Consider the following 12,456-nt stretch of genomic DNA (forward strand, 5'->3'; position numbering starts at 1 on the left):
CTGGGTGAGACTGAGGATTCATCAAGCCCAGCATCCTGTTTCCAACAGTGGCTAACCCAAGTTTACAAGTACCTGGCAAGTACCTAAACAGTGAATAAATCCCATGCTAATAATTTCATGCACTCCCTTTTTTATAGCCAAGAGAAATATCATCAAGGAGGTGTGCCTTCTGCCACTGACAGTTGAGGATCGGGGAGAAGCCCAAATGTAATGGACTGGTCTAGCTGGACTCAAAGAGAGAAAATGATCAGTCAAGAATGTTTTCTTTTCGTAATTCGGTGGCAGTTGAACCTGAAAGGTGCAAGGACAGACATTCCTGAAGAATGAAATTCTTCATTTATCGTATTCAAAACTAATTCCTGTGCAGTTCAAGGATACATTCTGCACTAAATTTTCGAGATTCTGTAGCACATTTACTTAAGGTAAAATTATTCTTGTCTGATCATTTTCTCTCTTTGCGTCCAGCTAGACCAGTCCATTACATTTGGGATTCTCCCAGATCCTCAACTGTCAGTGGCAGAGGGCACACCTCCTTGATGACATTTTTAGTGATGTAAATGAACATTATATAATATATACTGTGAATTCTGAGACTTTGAGATTGTTTTAGATATTATGTGTTTGTGGTTTTATAGATTATTTATGCTTGCTAATGAATGTATGTGAATGGGTATGTTTGAGGGTGAATGAAGGCTGATTTAAGCACTATACAATTACTGATGCACTTTAATGATAAATATAAATGTTCATTGTATGTTCTATGTAAACTCTTATTGAAGAGGATTGTTTACTTTTTGACATTTGTCTAAGAATTTAATAAACAGTCCACTACCCTCTGCATGTGTCCTTCAGTGTGTCATCTTAAGGATAGCCGTCTAACTGGATGTGGTATATAAGTGAGTAGTCTGTACCAGGGTGATGACCTGTAATACTTAGCATTTTTTTCAGCTGAGCAGGAGATCTTGTCAGGGGACTGCCTTAAGGGCTGAATGCATAGTTGTACTTTTTTTTTTTTTATATACTTATTAGGTCACATATATGTGGTGTATTGTACTGAAATTGCACCAGAGTTCGGGAAGTATGATGGTTGCTGCAACTGGATGCTGATCATATGATCTCTTGGTTTAGTATTTTCCTACTTGCCTTTCCTGTGTTAAATCTTCTTATTGCCTTACTTTATGAAAAGTGGGGGGAGGGGAGGAAGCATACTTGGTGGATTCTTCATTTTCTCAGGAACCTGTGGATCAACATGTGCTGGCAGCCCAAAACTGTCCATGGCAGGAGAGAAATGGAAATAATCTGTGTGAGCTTAATATTTCTTTAGCTTTGCAGTAGATCCTTCCTTCCCCCACCCATGACCTAGAATGATTTTAGTGCCTCACTGGAGACTCCAAATGTAGATCAGACAGATGAGAGTAACACTTGAGTGGATGATGTAGCTGCCAGGATGTGGAGATTTGATGAAGTGGATGATTGGGGTTTTCTGGTTATGGGTGTGGATGTGAGCTCTGAACAGGAACAGCAGTAGAAATGCCCGGAAGGAGGTTGGTATGGTTCTGTGAGTAGGGGGTGAAATTCATCTGCTGGTATATGTTACGCCCTTTGAGGAGAGAGCCAAGATTCAAGAGGAGATCCTCTAGAAATATCATCCTTGGAGGTATGTGGGAGGTGGTTACTGCACCAAAACCATGCAATTGGACTCTTTCTCAATTGTGCGATTTCTCTAATGAAAATTCAGTTAAAACATAGTGACCATGACGAGTTTGCAGGAGATGAAGAGTTGTGTGGTCATTATGGGAACACAAGTTACACCATGGCAGGTCTCCGGGTTCTTACATCAAAGATACTCTAATTTTACACAGCAAACTGGAATCTCTTGATTAGGTATAATGTGAAAAATCTGTGGGTTCTGAATTTCCTCGACTGTTTTATCTCTATAGGGTTTTTAGGAGATATACAATATAAGAGATTAAAAAATCCCAAATACAACTGTTGTGATCCTTAAGATGCACTATATGCTTATGTCAAGGATACATATGGAAAATGAAGAATTGGAGGGGGGGGGGGGGGGTCTTGATATCAATCCTGTACATAGTCTAGATTTGTTTGTTTTTCTGGAGGCCTTCCAGGATTACATTGACACAGGTGACTCTTAATTGTCTCTCTTGCTTCTGAAATGGAAAAGGAGATATTGCTCAAGCTCTATTTAAAAAATAAGAAAGCTACTTTTTGTCGACAAAATCAAGATTTTTCTAGAGGTAAGCATTTTTTCAAATGCATATATAAAATTACTCTAGGCACCACATTTTTTTTTTATTCTTGTGCATGGTTTGCTACCAAGGGAATGAGTTCATATTTTTGGTTACTTTCCATCTGCAACCATTTATTGTAGTTAAAAACGAGATTATATAAGATTTACTGGTATCGGGTTGCATTGTTGCTTGGAGGGGGATGGTGTTGCTTAGAGGCTCTTAAGCTGCATTTGCAGCTATATATGTTATTTCTTTCTTTCTTTTTTTTTTTTTTTTTTGTGATTACCAAAGTTCCCAGCAATGCAAAGTTTTGTACTGCTGTGCACGCTACACCTAATCCCATGCACAATCGAGACATGGGAATGCACAAGGAGAAGCAGGAGCACTTTCTACCACTCCTCTGTGTGCTGGCCCTGCAAGGGTATTCAAAACTTACAGGGCTGGTACTTCCTCTATGCTGATCTTATGCATCACAAAATCAACATACAGACGTACCACCGCCATGAGTTTTGAATATGCTTGAAGGGCTGGAACACAATGGAACAGCGAGAATAGGCACTTGCCACCGTCTCCATAGACTCCTGCTCTATAACATTCTTCCCCATGGACTAGGCACCTGAGCTCCCACCCCGTGGCAAGTAGGGAAGGTGGTTAAGAGTGTGAGTCAGACATTGCCTCATATTGACTAGATGGTACTCACCTGCTGACTAATCAATATGCATCTGATGTTTTTCCAACTGATGTCATATTAATCTTTGTATATTTTAATATGTGTTTTTATGTTACCTGCCGCAAACAGTGGAAGAAGTTGTGAATACAAATGTTTTAAAAATAAATAAGGGATAGATGGGGGAAGAAAGAGGCGAATTCTGGTATGGAGTAGGATGAAATGGGGGAATATAAAAAGTGCTGTGCTGGATCAGACTAATGGTCCATCGAACCCAGCATCTTGTCCTTGTGAGAGGCCAATCCAGATCACTTAGAAATCCCAGCCGATCTTAATGAGGAGACCCATTCCCTGTACACTCCAAGAAGTAAGAGTGGCAATCCCCAAATCTATATGGCTCATCGTTGTTAATGCACTTGAGCTCCAGAAACGTGTCCAAACTTTTTAAAAATCCAACTTTAATGCCAGCTTTGACTGCATCCTAAGGTGGTAACATCCAAAGATTGTTTTGACTGAAAAAAAATGCTTTCTTAAATTAGTACAGTAAATAACCATTCCTTACTAACTTATTCCATACTACTCATAATTTTATAAACCTTTATCATATCCCCTCTGTCATCATTTCTCCATGCTGAAGAGCCCTAACCTGTTCAAATTTTCTTCGTAAGGGAGCCTTTTTTATTTTAACCTATTTATCATTTTACAAAATAAACTACAAGTTAACTTGCAACAGAAATATCGTATGACGAAAAAGAAAAGAGAGAATTCTAGAGCGAACATGTTCAGTCAAAAGCTAATGAGTACCACAGCTAACTGAGAGAAGATCCAGAAACTGGGAGAAAAAGAAAATATAAAGAAAATAAGGAAATCTGTCCCATGAGGATTACAGAACTTCTAGATACATAATATAGAGCTAAGCCAAAAATCTAAAAAAAATTCCCACCCTATTAAACCCTCATCCAGTATTAGAGGCTCAAGAATTAATAAACGTATGGAGAAGTGAAGGATCAAAAAAGAGAAACATTTCAGTTGAGAAAGCAATCATACATTTACACAGGAAACATAAGAAAAAACGAGCCCCCAAAGCTAATACTTCCTGACACATTTCTAGAAATGTCCTTCTTCGTAACTGAGTAGCCCTGCAAAAATATTAAAAAATTTGAATTTTATAGCTATAAAATCTGTTTTCACAAAAATATGTGTAGAGTCAGATTACAATCATAATGAGGCGAGCGATACTAAGTGTAGCTCTGTTCTTTATCCACAGCAGTGGACTCCAAAATAGCATAAATATCTAAGCTGGACTCATCCTGATTAAGAGCCTCCTGTCTAAAATCTGTACCCACAGATCCTCTAGATCAGGGGTCGGGAACCCATGGCTCGCGAGCCAGATATGGCTCTTTTGAGGGCTGCATCTGGCTCGCAGACAGTCGCCACACTTTCCCACTGACCCAGCTGCTCCCCGGTCCTCCTCCGCCCGGGCGGAACGCGGCAGGAAAGCTGGAGTCAGCGGCACCGGCGTGCTCTCTTCGCCCCCCCACCCCCCGCGGCCCGGAAGAGGAAGTGAAGATATCGGGTGCCTACGTGGCAAGAAGAGGCCACGCTAGTGCGCTCGGCATCGGCCCGAAGAAAAGAAGACTGCAGCGCGGCTCGGAGGAAATGAAGAGGTTCAGCCGCGGCCGATGGGACTCCGCCTCCGCGAGGGCTGAAAAGGAAGAGGTTAGCGTTGGGAGGAGGCTGCTGCTGCCGTGAGTTCCCGGGGTGAGGGGGGGGGGAGTCCCCCCTCACCCCGGGAACTCACGGCAGCAGCAGCCTCCTCCCAACGCTAACCTCTTCCTTTTCAGCCCTCGCGGAGGCGGAGTCCCATCGGCCGCGGCTGAACCTCTTCATTTTCCTCCGAGCCGCGCTGCAGTCTTCTTTTCTTCGGGCCCATGCCGAGCGCACTAGCGTGGCCTCTTCTTGCCGCGTAGGCACCCGATACTCTTCACTTCCTCTTCCGGGCCGCGAGGGGGGGGGGGGCGGCTGTGTGAGTGAGTGTGTGTGTGTGTGTGTGAGAGTGAGAGATTGCATGTATGTGAATGATTAAGAGCCTGTACATGTGAAAGAGAGTATGTCTGTGATTGAGAGCCTGCCTGTGAGAGAGAGAGAGCATGAATGTAAGTTTACCATTGGGAACCTGTATGTGTAAGTTTGTGATTGAAAACCTGTTTGTGTGAAAGAGTATGTGTGTATGATTGAGATCCTTTGTGTGTGAGAGAAATCATGTGTATGTATGATTAAGAGCCTGTGTGTATAAGTAAGAGAGAGATCATGTGTGTCTGTGTGATTGAGAGCTGGTTTAGGTGAGGGAGCATGTGAGTATGTGATTGAGAGCCTGTGTGTAAATGAGAGAAAGAGAGGACATGTTTGTAAGCATGTGAATGAGAGTCTGTGTGTGAGAGAAAGACAGCATGTATTTATGTGATTGAAAGCCTGTGTGTGTGTGTAAGCGTGAAAAGATAGACAGCATGTGTGTAAATGTGTAATTAAGAGCCTATATAAGTGAGTGAGAAAAAACATGTGTATATGTGAGTACTGAGAGCATGTGTGTATAGGTGTGTCATTTAGAGCCAGTGTGAGAGAGAGCGCTGGTATGTGACTGAGAGAGGAGAAAGTTCCAAGCAAACCACCCCACCTCCTGCTAATTCAGAACAATCTCAGGACACCTGGATATCAAACGTTCCCAGGTATGCAGAGCAAAAAAAATTTTGTATCCTTATTATTTTTCATTGCTGGGTCTTTGTCTGCTATTTTGAAATATTTTGTTGGTATCTGGAAATGTTTTATATGTGTTTTTAATTATTGGATATTCCACTCATTAGCTGTTTCGAAATATGTTCTTTTTGTTAGTACAGTTTTACTGCTGATGATTTTATATTTCTTGATTTGTTTTATAAGGATGGGTGATGTTTCTTTTTTCCTTTGTTACACTGCATACAGAGACTCTGGCTTGTTGCAGTTTCCAATTCATTTTTTTCTGTATGCTTCTTGTTATGCGTTTTGGTCTCTTTATTCTATGTTAGGTGAGGGACAGCACGTGATTCAGGTGAGGTTTTCTGCTGGCGTGTAGTTTCTGTGTAGGACTCTATAGCAGCCTGACTTGGTCCGTTTTCCTAATAGGAGATGTATTGGTGTCTTAAGGCCTGGTTGTAATATTTTCAGAGACTTATTGTACTTTAAAAGTGTGATCTTACATAAAATGCACACATTTACTTATATTTAGTTTTAAACATATTGGGGTAGATTTTCAGACGAGCGCGAACAGCCTACTTTTGTTTGCGCTCCAGGCGCAAACAAAAGTACGCTGGATTTTAGTAGATACGCGCGTAGTCGCGCGTATCGGCTAAAATCCTGGATCGGCGCGCGCAAGGCTATCGATTTCGTATAGCCTGCGCGCGCCGAGCCGCGCAGCCTACCCCCGTTCCCTCCTAGGCCGCTCCGAAATCGGAGCGGCCTAGAAGGGAACTTTCCTTTGCCCTCCCCTCACCTTCCCCTCCCTTCCCCCTACCTAACCCACCCGCCCGGCCCTGTCTAAACCCCCATCCTACCTTTGTCGGGGGGATTTACGCCTCCCGGAGGGAGGCGTAAATCCCCGCGCGCCAGCGGGCCTCCTGCGCGCCGGGCCGCGACCTGGGGGCGGGTACGGAGGGCGCGGCCACGCCCCCGGGCCGTAGCCACGCCCCGTACCCGCCCCCAAAACGCTGCGACACGCCCCCGCAACGCCGCGCGCTCCGGCCCCGCCCCCCGACACGCCTCCCGACACGCCCACTCCGAAAACCCCGGGACTTACGCGAGTCCCGGGGCTCTGCGCGCGCCGGGAGGCCTATGTAAAATAGGCTTCCCGGCGCGCAGGGCCCTGCTCGCGTAAATCCGCCCGGTTTTGGGCGGATTTACGCGAGCAGGGCTCTGAAAATCCGCCCCATTGTATGGCTCTCATGGAATTACATTTTAAAATATGTGGCATTTATGGCTCTCTCAGCCAAAAAGGTTCCTGACCCCTGCTCTAGATCCAGGAAGATAAAAGTCTCTATAAACAGAGGGCAAAGCAGTTTTTGATAGTCCCAAAATTTCCCGCATATAGCTCTTAGAAAGTTCTGAGGGAGAGACCATAGAGATAATAGAGAAATTAAGTACATGAAGATTAGAGAATCTGGAAAACTATGAGATCTAATCTGTGCTATACTGCTGATCTGTCTTGAATCAAAGTACCTTGAACAGTAGAAAATTTCCCCATATCCACTTTCAGTGATTTAATCTGTTCTGACTGGTCCACAGATGCAGTCTATTGAGCTTGAATTCGTGCAGAAAAGTTATTCATAGTTCATATAAGGGAATTCAAGGACTCTTTCATAAAAGAAAGAATACTCCATATGTTAAGGGTTATAGGAGAAGGTTTAAGCGTTGAAGGACCTGGGACTGGAATAATTGCAGGGGGCCCCTATTTGGTCTCCTAGGGATGTGGATTGAGGAACAACTGCTGTTCCACCAGCTAGAAGATGGCTTTCCTACCTCAATGAAAGCCTCTTCATACTCATAGTAATCTGCAAAGGTTCAGCACAGCCTCCCCAATGGTGTCCAATGCTCCAACCGGTGAGGCTATTGACCTCCTACCAGCATCCAGGGTACTACTATCCCAGCTCACACCAATAGCAACACCACTGTCGAGCACAGGAGAGGGAGGAGCTCTATAGGGGCTCAGTGAGATGTCAATACTAACTTCTGGCGACTTTGATGCTCCCTCATGGATAGCGTCAACAAAGATAGACTCACAGCACAGGAGGAGGAGGAGAGAAAATCTTCTGGAATTGTTGGCGCATGAGGGGGACCCTGCGGGTGAGTAGAGCTAACTCCTCACAGCCTTCCCTTCTGCTTCACTATAGGAAAAAACCAAAAGCAAAGCTAAAAAACAAACATGCATCAGAGCAGTCTCATAACGCATCCTCACAAAGCGGTATTTTGGATCCTGCTTTCCATCTTTTAGCATTCTCATTGCCCTTATCAGTACCTGTTCTAGTTCCACTATAACAATTTTTTAAACTTTTATTTGTTGAAAATTACAATGCAATACTTCACTGGTTTACAATAACATATCTTTGATATAACAAGAATAACCAGTCTCATCTTAAGTCCTTAAGAACATAACATAAGAAATTGACATGCTTGGTCAGACCAAGGGTCCATCAAGCCCATCATCCTGTTTCCAACAGAGGCCAAACCAGGCCACAAGAACCTGGCAAGTACCCAAACACTAAGAAGATCCCATGCTATTGATGCCAGCAATAGCAGCGTCCATTCCCTAAGTTAACTTAAAAGCAGTTAATGGACTTCTCCAAGAACTTATCCAAATCTTTTTTAAACCCAGCTACACTAACTGCACTAACCACATCCTCTGGCAACAAATTCGAGCTTTATTGTGCGTTGACTGAAAAAGAATTTTCTCCGATTAGTCTTAAATGTGCTACTTGCTAACTTCATGGAGTTGCCCCCTAGTCCTTCTATTATCTGAAAGTGTGCAAAGACCTCTATCATATCCCCCCTCAGCCGTCTCTTCTCCAAGCTGAACAGCCCTAAACTCTTCAGCCTTTCCTCATAGGGGAGCTGTTCTATCCCCTTTATTATTTTGGTCACCCTTCTCTGTAACTTCTCCATTGCAACTATATCTTTTTTGAGATGCGGCGACCAGAATTATACACAGTATTCAAGGTGCGGTCTCACCATGGAGTGATACAGAGACATTTGACATTTTCTGTTTTGATAACCATTCCCTTCTTAATTTCTAACATTGCTTTTTTGGCTGCTACAGCACACCGAGCTGACTATTTCAAAGCATTATCCACTATGATGCCTAGATCTTTTTCCTGGATGGTAGCTCCTAATATGGAACCTAACATCGTGTAATTACAACAAGGGTTATTTTTCCCTATAATGCAACACCTTTAACTTGTCCACATTAAATTTCATCTGCCATTTGGATGTGCAATCTTCCAGTCTCGCAAGGTCCTCCTGCAATATATCACAATCCTCTTATAGGAGACATGGGTTCTGCTATCCCCTCGAGGCATAAACAAAGACAAAAACCTAACGTTTTTTCTTTTTTTTAGTATATTGAGTTTGAGATCACTCTCTCGTCCCCTTCCCCAACCCCTTCTCCACAGGTCCATCTTTTCCTTTTTGGAGAACATCGAATAAATCATATTTAAAAAAAAAAAAAAGGGAAGGGGAAAACAAAGTTCCCAAATAATTTATTCAAGATCCAGCTTTGAGCTTTAGTAGATAAACTATGTATAAAACCTGGCTCTTCAGCCAAGCCTTCACAGATACATAAACCATTCCCAATCATATCTCGCCTCGGTCCAGCTCCGCTTTAAGAAACGCAAAACCTTTTCCAAGCAACACCTACATCTCACCCTCCTTTGGTCCTCAGTTCCTAACACTCTGATGCAACCTCTCCTGTAAATGCACCCTCCCAATACTTCATTCTTGCCCACAGAGGCCCCCTCCCTCCCACATTACTCCTCTGCCCTTACAAACATCAACTACAACGAACTCAAATGCTCTACCCAATACCCTTCTGGCGAATAGTAAAACCCTAGAAGATGCCCTGGTTAATTTAGTCTATAGAGTGATTCTGTAAATAACTTTATTCTGGTTTCTTGTTATGTTTTTACGATATGCATTTATTGATTATATGCGTTTTATTTATTTTATTATATGCTTAATGTATTAGCTCATTGTTTCATGTTCTATGTAAGGCCTAGGGCGCCCATGTAAAGCCCATAGAGTTTTTCTGTTAAATGTAAACCGAAGTGATTTATATCTTTATACAGGAACTCCGGCATATAAAAGTAATAAATAGATAATCCCAAAGCGGGGTAAAGATCCATTGCATCCTGAATCTTACCAGCCTATTTCTTTGTTAAAATTTGACACTAAACTGCTAGCCAAGATATATGCCAATAGATTGGTGTTGGTGATCCCCTTCTTGGTTTTGGAATCGCAGGTGGGGTTTGTGCATTATCACTACGCTTACTAATGTGCAGTTTGTATTAACAAGCAATGAAACAGGTTAAGAAATTAGGCTTCCCATCTGATGACTAGCTTTAATGCAAAGAAAGCTTTTGACCATGTGGCATGGCAATATTTATTTTTGGTTTTAGAAAAAGGGGCATAGAAGGGTTTTTTTCTTTGGTCCTCCATTTAATTTAATTGGATCCTAAAGCATTGATTCAAGCAAATGGCGGGAAGTCTGAGGAATTTGTCCTGGCTAGAAGTACCAGGCAGGACTGCCCTCTATCACCTTTATTTCTTTTATCTCTGGAGTCCCTTTTAAAAACGATCCAAGAAGCATCCGCTGTGCAAGGCATCAGATTGGGATCTAGATACTTTCAAATTGCAACCTTTTGCAAATGGTCTTTTGGTGTTATTCACACAACCCAAACAAATCGCTGGTGGGATTGATAGCAATTTTTGAGGAATTTAGGTTTTTTTTCCAGGTTTAAATTAAATGTATCCAAATCAACAGCAATGGCTTTTCCAAGCTTCTATTAAATTATGGTAGAATAACGATTTCCTTTTCCAATGGGCTTCACAGATGATTTGAGAGTACTTGCTATGGATTTAAACCAGATTTACAAACAATGTATCTCCTTTATTAGATTATATACAAAGTTCAAACAGCAATGTTTCTCTTTCCTTGCTTGGATGATTTAGCCTGTTTAAAATGGTTTCTTTCCCAAATGGTTGTACACTATTCAGATTCTTCCACTTTAAATACTGGGTAAAGATATAAAGAGGCTGGATTCCCTACTTTTGAAATATTTTCTATGGAAAGGTTTTAAACTCAGGATTCCGCTGCATTGGTTAAAACAAGGTTGGAAGTGGGTTGGTCTGGCTCTCCCTAACTTAAGGCTAAATAATGAAGCATCCCTGATAAGAATATTAAAAGACTGGATTGTTTGGAACATCCACTTATGCAAAAGTTTCTATGGAGGCTAAAATCTCTTCTCCTTATTCGTTAGCTTATGTGCTTCATGCTAAGGAACTTAGGTTCTCTAAGCCATTAAGATGCAACGTCTTAATTAAACCTTTGTGAAAGTCTTGGAACCAGGTTGCTAGACAGTTAGGGGGTCATTCAGAGTATTAGGCTCTGCTACTTAGAGGAATCCGCAGTAGGTCAGGTCCAAAATTTTCATCAGAGCGTGGAAAGGGGAATTTCTCAGCTAAAATATATACTCACTGATTATGGGAAGGCGTTACCCTTCCAACAATTAAAAGATTAATCTGGTCTCATTGATAGGGATTTTTTCTTATCTACAAATAAAAAATTATGCTTATTCAAAGGATGTGAATTTCCTTAGCTTGGCAGTTTGAGGGTGGAGGATTTTTTCCTGATTGAAAAAAATGAATACATTAACTTTCTAAAAATATACAAGGTTTACAGGAATTTGGATTCACCAAATTCATGTGACATTTTGGCAGCCTCATGGTCTGGGGAGCTATCATTGGTGTTGGATTCAAGGGATCTCCTAAAACAGTGGTTCCCAACCCTGTTCCTGGGCCCCCCCCCCCCCCCCCCCCAGCCAGTCGGGTTTTCAGGATGTCCACAATGAATATGCATGAGAGAAAACATGCATGTTAATGGAGGCAGTGCATGCACGTTTTCTCTCGTGCATATTCATTGTGGATATCTTGAAAAACCTGACTGGCTGGGGGGTTTCCAGGACAGGGTTGGGAACCACTGCCCTAAAATGTTTTAAGCAGTGTGAGGATAGTTATGTCTAATGGATATTTAAGAAAAAAATCTTACATTTTTTCTGAGAGCTTATGTAACTCCAGTTAGGACTCTTGGCATTATTGCATTCTTGCCCAAAGTGCCGAAGTGCCCAGAGATCTTTTTTACATGGCTTTTGGATGGATCCAAGGATACAAAATTTTTGGAAATGAATCACCAGCCTTCTTGTCAACTAGTGGGTGTGATAATCCCCTGTGTAATACATTAGTATTATTTGATGATGCCTCAATCCTGCATAAATATTGTAAGGGAGATTGCCTACTGATCAGGAAGGGGTTTCTGAAAGGGAAAAAGTTTATTCTGTGTGCAGAGACCTGCAGCCTCCATTCTTTTGGCTTTGGAGAACCAGTTTCACACTCTACTGCAAATGGAAAATACGGCAAGTCTGTCATTTAATAAGAGAAGAACCTCCCTAGATACTTGGGACAGTTATAAGTCTTTTCTTAAATTCAGGGTGGTTTGGTTCAAGTCTAAGTTCCGGAGGGAGCGCATTCCATTGGTGGGGTCCTGCCACAGATAAAGCTCGCTTCCCAAGAGAGGTTTTTATAGGTGGGGCATACAGTGTGCCTTTGTAGGCGTTTCTGATGGGTCTTGTGGATGTGTGCAGACGAAGTTGTGTCTTCAATTGATAGGAGCGATGTTGTGAATAACTTTATGAATGATGCTCAGGGCTTTGAAGAGGATCTTGTGTTTGGGTAGCCAGTGTA

At 42.3% G+C, this 12,456-nt stretch overlaps 1 protein-coding gene across 7 annotated transcripts in view; it reads left to right on the forward strand.

Moving 5' to 3' along the window:
• Positions 1 to 12,456, forward strand: part of CASK (calcium/calmodulin dependent serine protein kinase) — a 1,033,919-nt gene that overhangs the window by 401,092 nt on the left and 620,371 nt on the right. The window lies entirely within an intron of this gene.

Source organism: Rhinatrema bivittatum, chromosome 5 (genome assembly GCF_901001135.1).
Source record: "Rhinatrema bivittatum chromosome 5, aRhiBiv1.1, whole genome shotgun sequence".
Lineage (NCBI taxonomy): Eukaryota > Metazoa > Chordata > Amphibia > Gymnophiona > Rhinatrematidae > Rhinatrema > Rhinatrema bivittatum.